Source organism: Tympanuchus pallidicinctus, unplaced genomic scaffold (genome assembly GCF_026119805.1).
Source record: "Tympanuchus pallidicinctus isolate F22 unplaced genomic scaffold, pur_lepc_1.0 scaffold7, whole genome shotgun sequence".
Lineage (NCBI taxonomy): Eukaryota > Metazoa > Chordata > Aves > Galliformes > Phasianidae > Tympanuchus > Tympanuchus pallidicinctus.
This window is the reverse complement of record NW_026294791.1, coordinates 17,523,138-17,544,024: the sequence shown is the minus strand read 5'-3', so window position 1 is coordinate 17,544,024 and position 20,887 is coordinate 17,523,138. Positions and strand designations below refer to the sequence as shown.

The following is a 20,887-nucleotide window of genomic DNA, read 5'->3' as shown; positions in this document are numbered from 1 at the left end:
ATAATTGTTTAATGTTGATGTTACTGAGAAAACAGAAGAAAAAGAAAAGACATAAATCTAACAGAAAGGCTATAGATATCCTCTCGGCTTGCAGATATCTTCTTCAGTGCTGTTTCCATGGAAATTATTTATAGTGCCTGGAGGGAGTGAAGTGCAGGTCACAGATCTGCACAGCTACAGTAGGCTCTCAGCCCGGGTAGGCGGAATCTGACAACAACAAATGGGCATATCTTTGAATGGAGCAGTTCTGCTTTTAGAGGAAAATGTAATCTCTTACAAAAATGTGATTTTGAAAGAAAATATTCATCTCTATGGCAATTTGAGTGAAATTAGAATGAAGAGCTGTCAGTTTTCACGATGAAAGCAGCTTCCAGCTCTCTTCCCTCTGCTCCCCTTCCCCTACTGCTTGAAATCACTAAGGGTCTCGTCACATTTATGAGAGCAGAATTCTAAGTACCATGTTGGATAATCACAGTGTATTCCAGCTTGCCTAATTGCTTTACCTGGGATATGCTGAAGCAGAACACCTACAATTTGCTAAATGCTGTGGATACTGCCAATCATCAAGGAACATATTTTTATTTATATTAAAATATATGTAATAGAAATCATCTAAAAATGTACGGCATGGTTTTTTAATACATATTGGTATGTGTATCACATGTAACTTTTTCTCATCCTAGAGCTACAGAAATATAATACAGAACAATTTCTGTGGCATACTTCTATAGGAAGTACAAAGAGGTGAACAGGTATATAGACTACATTTTCAACTGAAATATCAAGACTTCATTTTCTCACCAACTACTCAGCAGTATTAGTGTAATATTAAGGAGTTTCTTACCCCTTCTTATAAAACAAGCAAACAAACAAACAAACAGATAAAAACCACCACCAACAATACCTTCAGGAGTATTTTATAAGCTGGGTACAAAGCCTGGCTTGTACTAGGCACAGCTATTGACTACCTCTCATTACTCTGTACCAGGTGATTACAGTATTAAGCCCTACATTGATTTGACAGAATTGGCTGCACCTGGGTGTGGCACATTGCTCATTAGTTCTCACATACAGTGCAGAAAGATGAAAAGGCCCTTCCAAGTGCAACTCTATTGGTTTTAGTTTTTTATAGATGGCTATTTGAAGGTTAGATCTAGATGAATGCTTTTTTTTCTATCCGTGGTTACCACAGTATGATTCTTTTACTTGAATGTACTACTGACTGCAACAAAGAAGTGGTAAGATTTTCTTTTTAAAGAAAAATTTGGTTTAAAAACTAAAGGATTTTCTTTGGTGTTGTTGGAGGACAGATTTAGAGTTTATGATGAACTTGGCAAAAAGGAGATCTGAGAAGTAAAGGAAGCAATTCCATAAGAACAAATGCGATCACCATGCTAAGGAAAGAGTGATTGTCTTTACAGATACAGGATACAGAACTAATGTTAGATAGAAATTCAGATGCGTAGTGTATTTTAAAAGCTTTAGAAACAGCCTTTGCCTTCTGTACTCCAGGCAAAGAAATTGAAATAGCGTTTCTGTTGGGCTAACAGTGTTGGATGGGTGTGCCATGAGGGACCTTGTCTGTCAGGGGGTAGAAAGTGATTTGCTGGATGTCTACTCTGGGTCCAGCAAGCTAGGTATTAGGCACAAAAATGTGGAAGAATGCATCTCTGTCATTCTTCATCTGGGAGCCTATAAGTGTGTGTGCAGAAGCCCTCGGTGTGAGGGCTCCCAGGTAATAACAGATTATTGTACATCCCAGTAGTTGATGCTGGACTCTGGAAAACTGTTGATTTGTGAAGCCTGTACCTTAATGTGGACCTGAGTTCTTTGTGAAGGAACTTGGAGTCCACAGGCAGACTGAAGGCTAAGTGCAACTCCAGGTTTCTTTAAAATAACAGAATTTCCTGATGGAAAATGTCAGTGTAAAATGACTTATGGACAGTTGCAGTACACGGTCAGGTATATGATCAGAAAGCATTATCAGTTGATGCTACCACAAGCAATCCCTGATTTGGTTATGCCATCTTCTTTTAAACTTTATATCAGCAATACTCAATACCAGTGAGGTGATGAGCTTGAATGTTTGTATTTTGTTAGCATTGAAGAAGCCATTTTCTTGCTACACAAAGCATGGTAGTAGTGAAGATTTTTTTGGAACAAAGAAATGATCCTGGAACACGTGATCTGTTTGCCTGGAATGGATTTCTTTCATGAGTTAAACCAGGGGTGACAACGTGCCATGTCTGCTGCTTACATCACACAAGTAACTTCTGTGATGTCTGAGTGCAACAAGAAGTTTAATAATTGCAGAGGAAACTTTCTTTTTATTTTGAGTCTTTCATTCTTTTCTTTTTTCTTGAGAAGTTTTTTATTCCCATTGTCTAGAAGTGAAGTAAAATTGTCCCTCTTACTGATCTTTCTCTTTTCCTTTGTTTGACTGACATAAAATTAGCTCATCTAGTCTGTGTGCCTTTCATAATCATAGCTTCTCAAAGAGAAGAAAAAGATTGAGTTTGTCTTTTCTTTCTTAAAGAATCTCTTTACCCATAAAACCAGTTCCGCACCAGTGCTGTGACAAGGTCTCTATACTTTTTTTTTTAATCTAGTTTTTTTTTTTTTTTTCTTCCCTTTGGAAGATACTCTTCCAATTAGCACAGGTTTTTTTTCCAACAGTTCAATTAGGCAGACCTCTTTATCAACTCAGGTGTAAAAACCTTAGTGGTGTCTGCTGGCTGGAGGTTAAGTATTAACTGCTGCAACCTAGAAATTCAGCACTCACCTCATTAATCCTTTTCAAACCATCTGTCATAAGAAGATGCAATATGCAACATTACATTTTATTTTATTTTTTCCCCTTTCGGCATCTGCAAATTTGTTCCTAATTCTGAGAAACGTGCTGTTAAATTCAGTAATTTTGTGGCCATGCTTTTGTGAGTTTGGATATCTTGACTGCTCTTTGTTGTTTCCATTGAAAGAGGCTCCATTTAAAATCTTTTCTATATGGCAGTAAGCAGTTCTTCACTTGTTATTATGTTTTCTTGTTGGGATGGACTGTTTTGAACAGCAGTGTGCTCAAAGCTGCTCTCCCTTGGAAATGCTTTTGGGAAAAAAAAATGAACAAAACAGAAGTGGCCCATATGGTCTCCTCTTGTGCAGAGTGTGTTCAGATTGCCACAGCGGTACGGAGTTGGTATGAGATGGAATGCAAATCTTAAATATGTTGTAGCCTGCCCATAAAGGCAGCGCTGCTTTCCTATAGCCATGGACTGAATGCGGGGAGCAGTAACAGCTGTAAGCCTTTCCCAGAAGACATGGAAAATAGAAGATAGACTATTTAATGTTTTATACAGTAATAAAGAGAATAACTGATAGGCAGTTGTAGGGCATTGTAGTGTTACAGAGCGGATGCCATGCCCTAACTGTGGTAAGAGATTCATTAGGTAATGAATTTGTCTGTTGTTACTGACAGTGTTATTGTGAAGATCTCTACTAGTTAACTCTTGGAGACTCAGTTTTGTATTGATGGGAATAGCTATTGTAAGAAAAAGCACTGATGCACTGTGATGGCTGCCTAAACAGGGCATGCGTGTTTTTCAGTTCAGCAGCATACTGAGATGCATGCTGATCTCTTTGCATTATTACTGAAAAGGAGCCTAACTTTCTTCCCAATAAACAAGATGGACTCCTTTGCTTTTCTCTTTGAGCTTTAAAGCGCTTTCTTTGTAAGGCTTATGTCAATAACAGTCCTCTGAAAAATACATTTTTAGCAGAGCATTAATCAGCGATGTTGTTTCGCTGCAGGTCTTTGATAAAAGCTTGTCCAGCAATGTAGAAACATCTTTTTTCCTTCTGCAGAGTGAAATAGAGGGATGCTGTTTCTAACTGTATTTTGCTCACAAATTCCAACACTCATGATTGCAGTGGGATTTTGTGAAGTGATTGCTTTTTTTTTAATTTACAAATTCCTGAATATAAGCTGTTAGAACCCAGCATGCATATCCCATGAAAAGGTCCAAAATATGGTTTTGTAGGAATGAAGCAATATTTTAACCCTATAGGATCCTCCTATTCTGTGTTCTTTCAGTTGTATAGCATCTAGACCTGTGTTTCATTATAATACTGAAGTAAAGCTGGATGGTTTCAACTCCTATGTCTTGATAATGCTTTGACATAATAGAAATTTTTCTTCTCCTTATAAATTGCTAAGAGTGCTCACTGAACAAAATGTGTCAGTTCACTAGACATTGCTCTGCGTAGAGACAGAAAGGGACCACCTGCTAGAAAGTAGTGCACAGGTTAGCTTTACTGCTACATGGGAAGGGCAAGAGAAAGATCTTGCACTTAATTCATTTTCCTAGGTAATAGTTAACAATGCAAAAAAAAAAACAAAAAAAAAACAAAAAAAACCACTCAAATCAGAATGGTGGAGATTACTATGGCCTCCCACAAAGATCTGTACCCACTTCTAAAAATTTTTCATGCTACGTAGCTACCTTCGGTTTTGCTTCCCATTGCATCAGATCAGCTTAATCTTTTTCATTATTTTATTTCACTGAAGTGAAATAAGTAACCATAGGGTAAATGGTCTCTTTTCAATGGCTGAGTCTGCATGCTTGTCAGCCAAGCAGAAGAGCACTACCTATTGGTGTGGCTAGTGCTTTTAGACTCAGTTTGCTTAATTCTACCTATTTTTCAAAATTTAGGCAGCCAGGCAGAGTGATTCATGCATTTCACAGTTTACTTTATAAGTGAATTTAACACATTTGTCCTGAAGTTGGTAAGAACTCTGAGATGGACGTCCCTGATGAAATATTCAGAAGAGAGCTGGTATTTCTGTGCTTTTCTATACTACCCATTAACACGTGGTAGCTCTAGAGAGACATCAATTATACAATACCTGAGATTTTCTTATAGCACTTCAGCTTCACTGCTCTTCCTCTAGAGCCTATTTTACAGCAGCTCATGCAGTACCATTAGGAATGTACATCTACTCCTGTGTGTTTGCATAGCCAAGCCTTACAAGCCTGAATGGGCAGAAATAATAATTCCATGGTTTGCTGTACTTGCAAGGGTACTTATTTCTGTAGTCAGTGTTCTGGCCTCTTGTCTCTCTGGGATTTTGAAATTTCAGTGCAGTAGCTGATACGTTTGATCAAGATGATGTACAGTGCACACTGAAGGATTCTAGGCAAATAAATAGTAGGCTGTCTTTGGCAGGAATGTATGTTTAAGAAGAAAAATCCTTACTATGTTGAAATGACCGTATGCTGTGGGTATAAGGATGTGACAGTTACCTCTTGGAGATTCTAATATAATTGTAGGATAATTATGCTGCTCTGTGACAAAAAATAGACGTGATCAGTCCCTAAATACTATATGTTTGCATTGGAAAGCAAATGCAGTCGGTGCTGTTGGATTCTGTCAGATAAAGCTGGCACTGAAGCAAGGGTAAGAAATGTGCAGACAAGTCATGTGACTGATTTCAGCTTAGATTGGCAAGTAATATAGAGGTGTACAAAGCAGAATGGTTAGTTTTTCTTATTATATAGCTCAAGCCTCACCTTGGACTTGTTAAAGAATAGCTTTGAATGAGTTACATGTAAATAGCGTTTAATCATTTGATCTGGGGAAGCAAAAGTAAGCCATTCTATTGCTAATTATACAGTTCATTTCTGTGTTATTGATTATGGAAGCTGGTTTGCTTTGTACTGGTGTGAATATCAGGAGTGCTTTTGTCTTTTGAATTACAAATGGAAAAGAAAACGTTGGTACAATGTTCACATCTGCAAGGAAATGATGTTTTCATCGCAGCATCTTTTTGCAAAGACTAGGGCAGTAGAGTTGTGTAGTCCAACCTCCTGCCCAGTGCACAGTTAACCATTTCTCATGGCTGCCTCTTCAGGGCTCTGTTTTATCTTGAAGACCTCCAAGGATGCAGATGGCACAGCTTCCTTGAGGGGCCTCACAGCCAGGCAGCGGGAATGTCCTTCTTAACAAACAGCCCGAGTCTCTTGCTCTCTTGCCATACACAGGTGTGAAGGGCCTGGCTCTGTCTGTAACCTCCTTGCAGGCGCCAGCAGGAGGCCAGTGAGATGGAAGATATGCTTCAGAGCTGCAATATCTGTTCAAAGCAATATTCCTAGAACAGTTGATTTGTTCATCTCGAATGCTGCATAATAGTATATGAAGTAGCACTTAGATCAAACAAGGTGGACTGTGGCATCCCTGAGTATTTCTGCTTTTTAAGCCTTAGATTTTTGTAAGATCAAACTTTGAGTGGTAAAGGTATGCAGTGTATTTTCTGTCTTCCAAAACTGATTTTTAAAACTCTCAAGAGGGGAAAATAAGAAAAAAGTAAGTTTTAATTTTTCTTCAACTTGCAATTCCGTTCAGACTTGCATCAGTCTGGCTGTGAAGTGTGTATGAGAATGTCAGTAAGAGCCTTGTCATAACAATCACATTGGTGCTCTTTGCAACCAAGGAAGAATTAATCATTCACATTATGTGCAAATGACTGTAAGGCTGATTTGTTTGATTATTATTATATTTTTTTAAATTAAGAAGTCACAGAGTAACAATTTCTTACACTGGGATTTTTACGATTTAGATCAACTTCTTCACCAGTGCGACAAATAAATGAGACAGTGGAATATGAACTAATGCTTATTCCAGAGCTGACATTTTTTTAACTTTAACGATAAGGGATAGTATTAAAATAAGAATAGGACGAATTAATTTCTTACATGCACACACGCAGCACTGATTAATTTCCTAAATATATAATTAATGACTTTCAACTGCTTACATCAGCCCTGGCTGGGGTGGCAGGAATTTTAGAATGTATATATTAAGGGCAATCCGTATCTGTTGAAAGGCAGTTGCAAAATGGTGCCTGCTGCCCTTGTTCAGCCACCACCAGTGGGCTTAACAAAGAATGGCTTTGCTTCAAAGACCAAACGTGGGGGTATGGCATTTTTCTTGAGTGTGTTTGTATGTACAAGCTGGCTAAAATAAAGCCACAGTGCAAGCAGTGGAATTCCATGGGAGCTTTAGAAAATGGAGTGCTGAGTACACAGCCTAGGAATATAATATTTTTATGTGAGCGGCAGGAGTGCTTTCTTGCAGCTCCATTCAAATTAGTGGCTGAGAGGAAATGCTTTTAAGGTTACGTACTGTGTTGAGGAGATGCCCCTGTTGCTGCACTACAGCACTGCGCTGCTTCTGCAACCGTGGCGAAAAAGAGAAAAATTGACTCTGAGAGTTGTAGCAAATAATCATGTACTGCAGTGGTAGAATGCAATGCTGGTGTACTCTGCCCCACTTGAGATGCCTTGGTGTGAAATGAGTTCTTGATTTTTTTTATTTCTTTTTTCAATGTTCCTACATTTGCATTCCAAATAATGGATTCTTGCTGTTTTTTTATTGTGGCGTATTTTTTTATTTTGTTTAACTAATCAATTTATTTTTTGGACTCCTTCTCTTGGTTTATTGCTCTTTAATTTTTGCATTTATGGTCTCACAAATTCCTGTGATGTCTAATAAACCTGGCAGTGACTGCACATTACAGTCAGAAGGACAAATCACATGAGCTGTGGGATTTGCACCTCCACATAGTAACAATATCAATATAACTGTATTTATATCAGTATAACGGTAACACCAAACATTAACTCTTCCCTCCCTCTATTTACAACTAATAGATTAGTTACTTAACACAAGGCCTGTGAATTGAACCTATTTTCATTCCTCCACAATTTGGTAACATTCTCACCAGGAATTAGAGACCAAACGATTGCGGCGCTTGATCTGATAAAGTGCTCTGAGACATACTTTAGTTCTGTGATTTCCATTTCGGTTTACTTTTCTCAAAACACATTTCACTTCATTGCTTGGTCTTCAGCAGGGCTGCTTATTTCTCTCCCCTTTGCTTTGTCAGGCTGTTGGATAAGCAGAGCCACCTTTGTTAGGCATCTGGTTGATACCTTACTAACAGCTGCCACTGTGAGTGTTAATGGAAAAAAAGCAGAGCTCTAATTTGACTGTCACATCTTAGCTCTTAAAATAATTTGTCCACCTACTTGTTTTAACTCACATCTTGGCACTGTTCAACCTTTTGCTTGGAGCAGTGGGAGCTACAGAGCAGTAACTTATTTGAGAGGTTTGGGAGAGATGACTGTGAAGCCTTTGCACAGAGAATGTTTGTTTTGAACATATTTTTACCTTCCTACCAAAAATGAAGTAATGAGTTACTTAAAATCCCTCCTGAGTTACAGATGAAGATTTGGGTGTTGTCTGTACAGCAAGGGCTGGTGCTGTCTGACAGCATGTGGTCACACAGGGGCTTCTAATCCTACCTGCTTTCTGACTTCTTGCAAACAAAATCCTTCTTGCTCTGTTTGTTGTCTCCCTTTAATTTTAGCAATATTCATACTCCTCTTCTCATTGGTGATTTCTACATTTCTAGTGTTTCTGGGTTCCTTAAGTGATGCTGTAGATAACAAAGAGCTTGTTTTCTGTTGGCCTTACAACGCAAATGGAGTACTTTCTTCTCTTATCTTTACAAGGAAGATTTTCTTATTGCTGTGACTAGCTACTGGATGTACTTTTTTTTTTTTTCCTGAGAATTTAGCACATTTAGTTTTCGAAGAAATTATAAACTTTCTATCCCCTGAGTTCTCTTCTCTTGTTGGGGTGTGGGAATACCCCAACAACAGCAAAACTAACACAAATGTATGAATTCAGTAAACAGGAAAAATCAACTACACAAACTTTTAAACAGTTGACGTATGTTAGAACCACTTCAATATACATTAAAGTGTTTTTGAGCCTTGGGCTTTGAGCTTACTTTGCAGCCAAGTCTCACTGCTTTGCTGACAGCTTGCTCGCAAAGGAAGCGGTGTGTTTGCATCAGGTCTGAGCACCCCAAGTGGTACTCAGGTGTGTGCTGACTATGTTTACTTCTGTATGCTTAAGTGCATGTAGTGAACAGACAATAGTCTGAAAATTTGTCAATTCAGTGATGGGAGGAAAAAGATTCATTATATAAAAAGTATTCATTATATAAAAAATATTCATTATATAAAATATATTATATGAATTATATAATATATTATATATAAAATAGTTTACAGGCAGGAGTTGTGGAATATGTATTCAAGAGTGCAGCAGGAGTCTTAACATCTTTTAATTGTTGTCTCCAATTACTTTGAATGTTCATCAAACATAGTCTTGTACACATAAACTCAGTGTATATACAGGGAATATTTGTAACAAATAGGCCCTGCTCTCAAAAATCATTTATTCTGAAGTAAAAATTGGTGGTAGAGGATGCTCTCACTTCATAGGGTACAGGCTTAGAGGCTTAGGATGCTGATGTCATAGAGGCCTTTGAACTGAGGTTTCCATTCCAGTATTTAGCTGGCAATAGTTGTATTGCTATCATCTTTTCTGTACTGATATTTTTTTGTAGTTTTCTTAAATCTTACTAAATATGAATGCAGAAGCAAGGAAAAATATTATCTATTGACAGTTTTCTGAGTTACAGTTTGAGAGCTTATGAATACTGTATGTTTATTGCTTTTATGAATCAGTGTGGATGGCACACTGTCAAGTGCAGACAGCATGGTGGGATGTTACATTATGGAAGCCTTTCTTTCAATGTTCAAGAAAATTAAAAGAAAAAAAAATAGTTGGAGGGAAAAGGCTCGATTAGGAGTGTGGGAATGGCATGCTGCATGCAAATTAAGTGACAGCATGGACTTAGCCTGATACAGAATGATTAAAAATTTGTGTACTTAATCTTTCAAGTCCTTATATACTTTCCCATCATGTAGGAAAATTCCAGCTGAGAATTTTGGGTTGATCTGCACAAGCATTAGCTTAAGGATTTTGGGGAACTGGCATTATATTACTAAAATCTAAACTTCTCATGCAATTCTATGAACCAGGAAGGATTTGAAATCTCAGCTGTGTTTTTTTAACGGTAAAACTGTTTTCTAATTCTACAGTTGTTTTCTCAGCTGTTTCTTGAGTGCTTCTACCAGGCTTTAATATTGCTCTGGCTACCAGCTGAGTCTCTAGGCAGCTCTCACGAAGTATTAACAAGTGTTTGAGAAACAGTCAATTGGACTGTACAAAATAAATGTTGTGAACTTGGTCATCATGTAAAAGATTGTTCTTGCTTCCAGAATACTTTCTTAGTTTGTAGTACAGATGTCAGGTAATGTGTATCCAAAGAACTAAGTGCAATAAATGTTGGATTTGGAATTTTTCCTGTCAGTAGCACTATGCTTAGCCCACCTGTCATTATCTACCTCAGATTTTTTTGTTTTTGTGCATTGTAGTCAAGTGCAAAAGAGAAGCAATTAAGAAGGCTTTTTGAGTATAACATACTCTGTAGGCAGCTCGCTTGTTGGAAATGACAATTTTCCCCTCTACATGTAGCACTTAATTTACTATAGGCTTGATTGTGCAGATAGAGTTCTTATTCGCTGATGCATTTGATGAAGAAAATAAAAATATGGTTTTATATACTTCTTCAACCAAGGCAAATAATTTTTAATTGAAATAATAATTCTTTACAACAAGGTAGGAAATTGCTTTTCCCATCCTATAAATATTCACTGTCCAAATGCCTTTTTAAAATTTTAGTGAAATTTTTTTTCACTTTTTTTTTTTTTTTTTGAACTTTTGCAAATATTAATGAAATTAAAATATGGAAAAAATATGGTAAGAACAATTGAAATATTTAATTTAATATATGCACGTGCACAGACCCAGTGATGCAAAAAGCAATTGCTCATCACCTGCTGTCTGATGCCCAGCCAGTCCCCAGGCTGTGACTGCCTATCACAACCAACTCACCTCAGTTTCATAGTTTTCTTTTTTGGTTTGTTTGGTTTGTTTCTGATATTTTTTTTTTAACGATGTCACAGTATGGAATATTGCTTTAAACAATTTAGGTCAGCTCTCCTGGTTCTGTTCCCTCCCAGATCTCTCTATTCTGCAGATATTCCTGCTTGGTCAACTCCAGTCAGCCGTCATTATTTGTTCCTTGCTTTATTATTATTATTTTTTTCCAAGAAAAGTGGAGTTGCAGTCTCTTGCTTAAGCATTCACATAAGAATCATCACTGAAATATTTTGTATGGAATACATTGGGTGAAGAAGGACAAGAGAACTTACAAATATACCAGCTGTGTTCTGCCTCAGAAATATATTGTTTCTGAGGCACCAGTGTTTGGTTTGCTGGATTCCCCTCCTGATTCACTTATTACGGCTCCATTAAGCACTGCCTTACACTGTGTCATAGAGTGTGTTTACGTCTTTGTGGAGAACTGAACTTGTGGGTCAGCATTTTTTCTGACTTCCTGTGCTACTGAAACCAATGGATTTGGTTGGAGCCCTTCAAAATACGTTAGACAAGTTAAAATCCTTCATTGAAGATCTCCAGACAGATTTGTTAAATATTCTGTTGGAGAATGATATTTAATGAAAGTTTTTATGTTTCACACCATAACTTGATTAGTTTTTGTAGGTATGACAAATTCTGGACTTCAAGTGGATTAAGTTTTTCTGCCATGGGTTAGAATTTGTTCTTCCTGACTGAGAATTAAAATATTAGATTGAGGATTTCGTGTAAATCCTTACTTGAGTGTGGTGAAGATTAAAGTGAATTCTGATTAACATAAATCTTGCAGTATCTGTTCCCTGGTCCTCACAGCTGCCCATAGGAAACTATTTATTTATTTATTTAAGAAAAAGCACAGAGAGGTTTATTAGTTCATCAAAACTTGTTGGGACAGCCGTCTGTGAAAAGCAAGTCCTTCATGACTTTAGGCTGTACAGTTCCCTGAGCAGGGAATCATAATCTCTGTGCATTTGTCAAATGCATGGGAAAATCTGGTAATGACAAAATCCTGTACAATAATTCTAGTCTTTCCTTCAAGTCCCTTGGTTTGATCCTCCCAATTCATATATTCCCCTCTATTTATTTTTTTTTTTTTGTAAGTTGAGATTAATTATTTTCAAAATTAAAGCAAATTCATATATCTACATAACTAACCTAAATATCATTCAGTGCTTTCATTAAGTTCAGTAGAAGATGCAAATATCCAGAACTTATGAAAATGAAATTTTGATCCTTTGGCTTTAAGTAGGTAAAAATGTACTTGGCTTTACATGACCCATAAATCCAATCTAGATACTTAGATGTGCATTGTGATTTAACTTGGACAGCAGCCTTATGCATGCCACTTATGCTTGAAATGGCCTCATAGCCCACATTCAAGAAATCTAGTCTGAAAACCCAGGGAACTAGGAAAAAAAATAGTAATTAAATAACTAAAAGTGAGCACCAGTATTTAACTCTGTTTCCATTTATGACTGGCTTAAAATAAGCATTTATTCCTAATTCCAAAAAGAGTAGTGTGTATGTGCATAAACACAGTGGTCAGCAGTGCTTGTAAAAGCCTCGAAGTTTTTAATTATGGATTAAAATGTAGTAGTGTGTTTCCTTCTACTATGACCACAATCAGGGTCTACTATAACATGTACAGTAATTGTTCCTTTTGGTGCTTACATGTATGCCCTTCAGAAAAAATATAAGACTTAAGGATGTGTTGGCCTAAATTGTGTTCCTGATGCTGTAGTTTTTGATCTTTCCTGTGTATTTGAAGTTTCGTCTTTGCCGTTACCACTTCTCACTTACATTGCATAGAACATTCCTTCAAACATTTTTAGTGAGGCTGTGATAAAAGGTGCCAGTAGTAAATGACATACCTGATAGCTTGCTGGCTCTGTTGGTCAGTATTTTTCTAGAGAATTGAGATTAAAAATTCTCAGCTGTGGGGGCTTTGCACAGCACATAGCGCTCTTCCTTAGGTACAGTATTTTTCTCAGGGTAACCTTGTGCCCTTCCAGCAGTGCTAGGACTCTTACTGCTACCTGCTTTGTGAACAAATGATTGAGGTCAAAATCACTGTACCTTAGTACTCATATTGAACAATTTGCTATTAAATTACGTTTAACTTTCCACTGTGACAGTGAATGAATAAAATCAGGGCTCTTAAAGCGTGTCAACCTAACATCAAATTACTTTATCTCTTCTTTCCTGTGGTTAGAAAGAAGGGAAGGGAAAACCAATTGCAGGCTCACAAAAACGGAAGAGAAAATGTCTTTTTGTTGGAGCCCTGGCTTTTTCAAATGTATTTGAGAACTGATGTGTCCTATAAAGAATTCTGTTTTAACCAGCTTGTAACTGTAAATTTGTAAAATTATGTTTCCTTCTGCATAAAAAATGTTTTAACACCAAACAATTTTTAAAAAATAATAATTTTAGGCTGTGTCACTGTGGGTGGGTGGATGAGTGGACTGTGACATTGCGTATGACAGGCACCTGCCCTTACAGAGCTGTCAGGCTAGTGCTTTTAGCATTACTGCTTCCAAGACTGCGGCTGTTATGAGAGTTCTTGCAGTAGAAAGCAGAAGGAAAGGCATGTAAGATTTCATTTTGAACAAAGCTGAGAGTTCAAATGGTATTTTGTCAATAAAATTACAAATTTTCTGGGGCACTAAGAAACTGGATGTGCAGAGTATTGGGCAAGTTTTTATGTTAATTTTTGGAGAGAAAAAGTATTGAAAGCCTAGATGTTCTCATATGTGTTGTGTCTGATTTTCTCTTGCCTTGTATTCTTGTAGTTATTAAAATCTTATTTTGAGTCTGTGATACTTACTCATGATACCTGCTGTGTGACTGAGAGAGACTGCACAATGTGTAGGAAAAAGGAGAATCATTAATCTTGTTTAGAAACTGCATGGTATCCCATGCCTTATTTCATCATTCTGGCAATGCTGAGACCATTGTTAGCACAGAATTATAATGAGCATTAGATAGAATCTATATTGAGTTGCAATATGGAATATTTCCTTAAGCTCAGTCTTGGATACCACAGCTATAACTTGGGCATTACATAGCTGGTTGGTTTTTTGTTGTTTTCTTTTTTAATCAATTGTATAAATTTTCACTTTCAAATGATGAGTTGTATTTTAACAGCTGCACTTGAATAACGCTTACACTTTGGCTAAGAATAACAGTCTGCTTTGGTTTACAGTAGGCTCAGATCACAGATAGCTTCAGTTTTTCAAGGCAAACTCAGTAGGGAGATAAAATGGACTCGTGGTGTACTGCTGATATACTGCTCTGGTCTTGGTTTTTCAGCCACGCTTCTGTAATTGAGACTACTGAGAGTTTTACTACTGTTGGAAGAAAATGGTATCTGTCCATTGTTTTCTGCTTAATGTTTGGCTATAGTTGTATATGATTTCACAGTGGGCTGTTCATGTCTGCATGTTGGCCCTAGCATGTCCTTTGTGAATGGAATGTGGAGAAACATTATGGAGTCTGTGTAAGCTTCTGGAAGTGCTTACAAAACTTGACTGCGTTATTTAATTGAAACATCTGGTCTGCCAAGGTAATAACTCACTTTAGTGTGTACTGAGAACCACTGGATGAAAATAACTGTGTTATTCTAAAAATAGTGGAAAAGCATGTAAAATCACTCCGAGAAAACAGAAGGTTTTAAATGAAAACAAAAATGAACACAAATAGTATATATTAAACTGTTAACTCTTTTTTGCAACGTGAAGGAAATCAGGTGTGCAATTATGAGTTGAGATTTGTTTCTTTTAGCAAACAGGAGAAGAACTTAGAATAAAATTTTCTGATGTTTTGAGTGGTTACAGTGTGAAATTCACTGCTAAAAAGCAAGCAGAAATGTAGTGTGCTGAAGAAAAAGAGGCAAAATTCTTCATTCTCACATTATGGTGTGGAAATATTCTATTAGAAAGTGACAATTTAAATCATGACTCCCTTTCCTTTTTGTTCTTTTTCTTCCTTTTCCTTTTCTTCTCCCTTTTCCTACCTCTCAACTGTCACTGACAGGCAAATAAATGTCCCTTCCCTTGGTAGGAGTATTGGAGTATTGGTGATCTTTAGGGTGTCTTCCAACTGAAACCATTCTATGGTTCTTGGTTTGCTCTAGAAGTTTTTGGAAAACATTGCTTTAATGGATTTAATGATTACTCTGACCAGAGGATTTAGTCTATTTTCGCTACTTTGCCCTATTTTACAACAAATCAATTCTTGCTGCTTCGTTTAGGTTTATTTCGTCAGGTATATCTCACAGGTTTAAACTGAATGTGTAAGTGAATCATCCTGTCTTGTGAAGGGAAATAAGGCATCATATGGGCATACCACCTGTCCTTCCAGTGATGTGTTCAGATACATTTTCTTACAGTTGCAAGCTGTAATTATCCTCTATTACTCTAACATACTTTTACTGACACACTGGACATATAGAATTAATTTATTAGTTGGTGTAATTCATGAAGAAGTTTAGCAGTGGTAACATGCTATAAAGATAGGACTGGAATACCTTCTGTGTGAGATCTCCATGCACATGGCTGTTTTTCCAGTAGAACTGAGTGGATTCAAGATAATTCTGTCCAATCTTAAATGGAAATACTAGATAAGTTTTAGGAAAATAAAATTATTTACTGTCTTCAATTTATATGAGTTTTACATTTCAACTATCGTGGGGATGCAAAGTGTATGTTTGCTTTTAATCAAGTTTATATTTCTATAAAGCTCTGTCTTTTAAGAGGTAACTGGTTGAAGCAATTTTCTTGTAAATCCTTAATTTGTCAGGTACTTAACTGCTTTTAATGCCACATTGCTGCTCTAAATGAGTCATGAAGAGCAGCTTTTTAATGGCTTGTGTTTCCCAAGTTGCATTTCAGGGTTTCTACCAGAGAATCTATAAACAAGATTTCAGCTGGAACTAGAAAAGAGAAGTTGACATTAATATTTTGGTACAATCCTAAGTCAGTGTGCAAGAGTAAACAGAAGTGATAATGGATTTCTTTAACTAAGAGGAACAGTGCAAAAAGATAATGTCAAGTTTTGATCATTTTTATTTCTAGTGTCTGTCTTTTGCATACATTGCAATTGCTCTTCAAAGTAAAAGGTATCACCAGAATAACCTATTTCATCAGAGATATTACAGAATGGCTGTGAGTTCATTTGTAGCTCTGTCACATTTTCTATGGACAGGTACTTAAGGGCGGTGATTTTATGAAGCCCTGTTGTATTCATGTGGCATTGTAACAGCTGCAGTTTTCTTGAAACAGAATACTAGGTATGTAAGAGCAGAAATGCTGTACGTTTTTTAAAGAAGAAAGTTTTTATCATCTTTCCATCTATGTCCAAACTGTTGATTATAATAAATTGTAGAGAAACTGTTAGAAAATGGGATGGTAAGTGTTCTTGCAAGACCTGATGTCAGATGCCAGTACAAGGCGGCTCTGCTTTAGGATACTGCTGTCGTTTGACATGCCTAAATTAAATACAGTTTGAAGCAGCCCAACGTTTTGCCATAAACACATTCCTTGAGAACTCTGTGAACCACACAGTTGAGCAGCTGAGGTTTTTCTCATGTTATTTCAGTGATATTTCTGCTTGGTCTTCCATATCTTGAGAGATTTGCCTCTCCTGAGCCACTCAGGCACTAATTCTTTAATTCTTGAGACAGTTCTGATTTTTACTTTGAAATTCTATTCAGTCCTGTATACAGCATACACAGGTAGAAAGATTGTTACTCTCAAAGACCATCATAAGTAATGGGAAAACAGAACATGGTACATCAGAAACGTGTTTTGTATATCATCTATACCCAGCAGTAAAGATTGAATACCATTTTACAGAATTACAAATTTGAAGAATGCTGAGGAATGGTGGTAAATAAAAGGGGGAGATGAGTCCTGAATTTACTGAATATTTCTTACGTATCTCTTGCAACAGCTAGCTGGTAATTATAAAAAATGGATGTGCATTAATCTAGGCCTTCATTTCAGCTAATGTGCCTATAAAGATATATTGATAGATGGTATATTTTATTTACTGTGTTTAGCATAGTGCTGTCCTTTGTAACTCCAGTATTTTGGTGATATAATTATTTCAGCCACCAGGTGGATGTGCAGTCATCTGTTGTGCCTGCAGCGAGGCTGCTGCCGTTGTGCTGACTAGAGAGAGAATGTTGCATTGCTCTTTCAGACTGTTCAATCTATTTCAGAAATCAGTGCTTTTTCTTTAGTGCATGCTGTGAATGTGCTGTACTTCTTTCCCACCATAGAGATGTGTTGCTGGAAAGGGCAAAGCTGCTCCCTCCCAGACTTCTTTGATCTCAAGCAGAAATGTGTTTTTGTAAAGTTAGGAAGCTTGCTTTTTCCACTGTGTTGCACAGAAGCAAAAAAATAAATTGCAGAGAATAAAAGAATAAGCATCATGGGACTTTCTCCATCTTTCTGAGTAACAAAAAAAGCTTCCCAGCTGCCTTTTCTGGAAGTGAAATTAACACAAGGGTTGCTGTTTGGCTACATTTAACGGATTCAGCATCTGCGCTTGCATTTAGGGTAGTAAAAGCCTGAAAGTAATTTGAATGTAACTGGGACTAAGCTCTGGTCTAGTCAGTTTCCAGCACTTTCTTTTACAGTTTTGGATATGTAAATTTGTGTCTAAATACACTATGTCATGCGATAATGTCAGCTAATTCTTACATGGGCCAGGCTGGAGAGTAGAATCTGTATTTCAATTGTACACCAGTGTCCCTTATGACACAGCTTACGCAGCACTCCTCTCAGTTTGGCGCTGTATTGTCTAAAGCTCTGAATGCGCATTTCATAGAGCATTATGTTGTGATTTCATTTTAATTTAGAGCAAAGCATTTGGAAAAACTTCTTACACTTGTTAAAAACTTACAGTATTTCAACTTTAGTCTTGATTTCAGGATTTTGAAGAGTTTTTAAAATTATGCCCTACAACTGTTTTCAGCATATCCTGAAATAGTGAGTATAACAATAACAAACCAAAATAAAAAGTGAATTAAAGTCTAAATGGTAATTTAGAATGTGCATGTTTTTAATTACTTAAAAAAAAATAATCAAATGGTTTGTTTTTTTTCTAATATAGGAGGCATTAGTTAATTTCATACTGAAGTATCAAATATGCTGCTAATGGAATCACCCAGATCAGATATTCACTCTTTCAAATACTGCCTTTCCGAGGAAATTTTTTTAAGGCAAGTGTAGCTTCCTGCATTGCTGTCCTGTGGTAGTCCATCCGCTTAAATAAAATGTTTTTATTTATCCTGAATGCTTCAGGATAACCCTCAAGATTAATTCTATGAGTTTAATGTGTAATAAATAAAATAAGAAATTGTCTTTGCTAACTGTGTTCGCTTACACATCAACAGAACATCTTTTCTTTTTTAATAGTTCCTTGATGAGAAAATGACTTACCTTTCTTACTGTATAATGTAATTTATAAAATATGAGCACTTTCTGGCTCTGCAACTAGACCGTGCATCCTTTAGAAGAGAATGACCTTCATCCAAGCACCCAAAGATAAGTTTATTTTTCTCAGGAAGAGCGGAATGGTTGTTATGACTTTGTGGAGCAGCCTAGCATTTCATATATTACATGCAACGGGAAAGAATATGCAGTGAATTATTAGGCTGCTGCTCTGAGCTTTGGTGCCCAGCAAGCATCCATTTAGTGTCCACATACATGAAAGCCCAAGCACACTGTGCTTTCCATGTCTATAGCATGGAAAAGAACAAAGCTGTAAAGTTCTGTTGGTTGATTCAGACAGGGTGGGTGATTATTTTGCTATTCAGCTGACATTCAGGAGTTTTTCCTACTACCTGGATCCTGTTGTTGGCTTTTGCGAGCCGTAACTAGTATATAATCATTCATTGCTGGCAGTAGGGCTTGCTACTATGGTTTAATATGCCTAATTCTGTTAAGAATGATGTTTTCAAATGTATATCCTTCTAAATGATAAGACATAAAAGCAAAAACTTCCCATCATTTCATGGAATGAATTATGAATTATCTCTGAGTTGGCTCTCTTATTTGAGATCAAGTTAATCACAGCATTAAAGCCAAACATACAATTGATGTATGTAGAGAAGCCTTTCTACATTTACAGAAACTTCTGAAAGAGACATCCTAATTCAACTACAATTGGAGTTTGCAGCTAATATTTATGACCTGAAATAGGAGCATAAATTTGAAAGATGAACGAGCATTTTTCCTCTTTTTCACAATATGTCTTCGCTTACGCATTTAAGTTTTGATAGACCGTTACAGTAACTCATGGGGAATCCATAGGATTGCTGTTAGAAGCATTTAAAGGTAATGAATTCTTACTGTTGGATGTGTCTGGTAAAGAATATTATTGTGAGAACATAAATTAAAAGAAATGGAACAAATGTAGCTTGCCCTGAACTGTGAAATGAAAGAAAGGAATCGGTACAGCAAGGTGAGGTGATGCTGATGTTGAGAATGACTAACTAGAATGAAGGGGAATTTGGTCATTATGTGGCAGATGTGAAACGTCCATGGAGAGCACAAAGATGAATATAGAGCAATGGACTCCAATTTATTTGAAACTATGGAGTTGCACATTAGTTAATCTGTGATATTGGTTTTCATTTCATGATTGTTTACTTTCTTGTAATTCAGCACATCTGTTTTTATCATTGCCATCTTTTGAATCTTGTTTTAAACTCTGTTATCATTTTATGTGAACTTCTTGTTTAATGTCATCAACTTGAGTGTACTGACAGCACAGTGAATGTACTTCATCTCACAGAAATTCGTCAGATATTCATGTGTGTAAACTGGTATTAGGCTGAAATTCTTTGTATGAGTAAGTGTCTAGTATCCTTCAATACTGATGGGTTAGACCTGTATTGCAGATAACGGAGAAAAATAGAAGACATAGATACGCAATAGGGAGTGATGTATAGAAAAAAGTGTAAGCATGGAAATGAAGGAAATGAATGCCCTCACTTGGTGACAACAGGAGCGTGACTAAGTTTGCATTTAGATGGGAGTCAAGGGGAAGATATATATAATTTGAGTGTGTGTGTATATATATACATACATATTATTCATATTTTACAGGAATTCATAGTCTTTATATATAAAAAGAAACAAAGTCATAATATTTCATCAACCAGATTTTTATTCTGTAGTTTTGGGTTAATTCAGAGAACTTCAGGATGTTTCATTTGAATGGTAACTTCTTTTTGTACATCAGTAAATCACTGAAATATATGAAGGGTTTTATTTAATCTTATTTATTTCAAGATCTGACTCAGAACTGTTTACTCACTTAAGACTGTTATACCTCCAGTTATGCAAGATGTAAGAATACTGTAAGCCTGCATCCTCATTAGCTTGTTATTTTAAATTGCAATATTAGCTTTAATTTTGTTCTTAATGTTACAAAACACTGGCTTTTCACTAAATAATATTATTCGCCGATTGCTCCAACTTTGAGGACACAGCCTAGATCCAGTCTTAGTTTCCTCTTTAAGAGCAGACCATAGAAGTAGGCCACATCATATTGAACTCCCAGTGGGGGGTGAAATGTGTCAGAGTATTTTGGGGGGGAATGTGCCCACCTGTAATGTTGAGTTTATTTCTGGAGAATCAGGGACTGTAGCAGGTGACCTGCTTCAAAGTTGTGAATTCAACCTAAACTAATTTTCAAGAGTAGACAAACGTCTGCATTTGGAAGTATTTGTCGGATGCTTTGCTTCTTGACATCGCTGCAACCAGCTGTGCTAGATGACAAATTTCAGAGAAAATGAAACTTGCTGGTGAATAATGTTGGACTTGTACTGAAAGAAACAGATCTGAATTGTCCCCAACATGTCATTTCAGTCTCTTATAAGTGGGACTGTGGGAGTTAAGGCAAAGGTTCCTTTTCCTCTTCCAGCTGAGACATCAAAGTTACCCATGTAGTCTTAAAACTTTGA

General features: G+C 36.7%; 1 protein-coding gene across 4 annotated transcripts in view; it reads left to right on the top strand.

Moving 5' to 3' along the window:
• PLPPR5 (phospholipid phosphatase related 5) overlaps positions 1-20,887 on the top strand; it is a 165,129-nt gene that overhangs the window by 7,304 nt on the left and 136,938 nt on the right. The gene's annotated exons all lie outside the window — the stretch shown is intronic.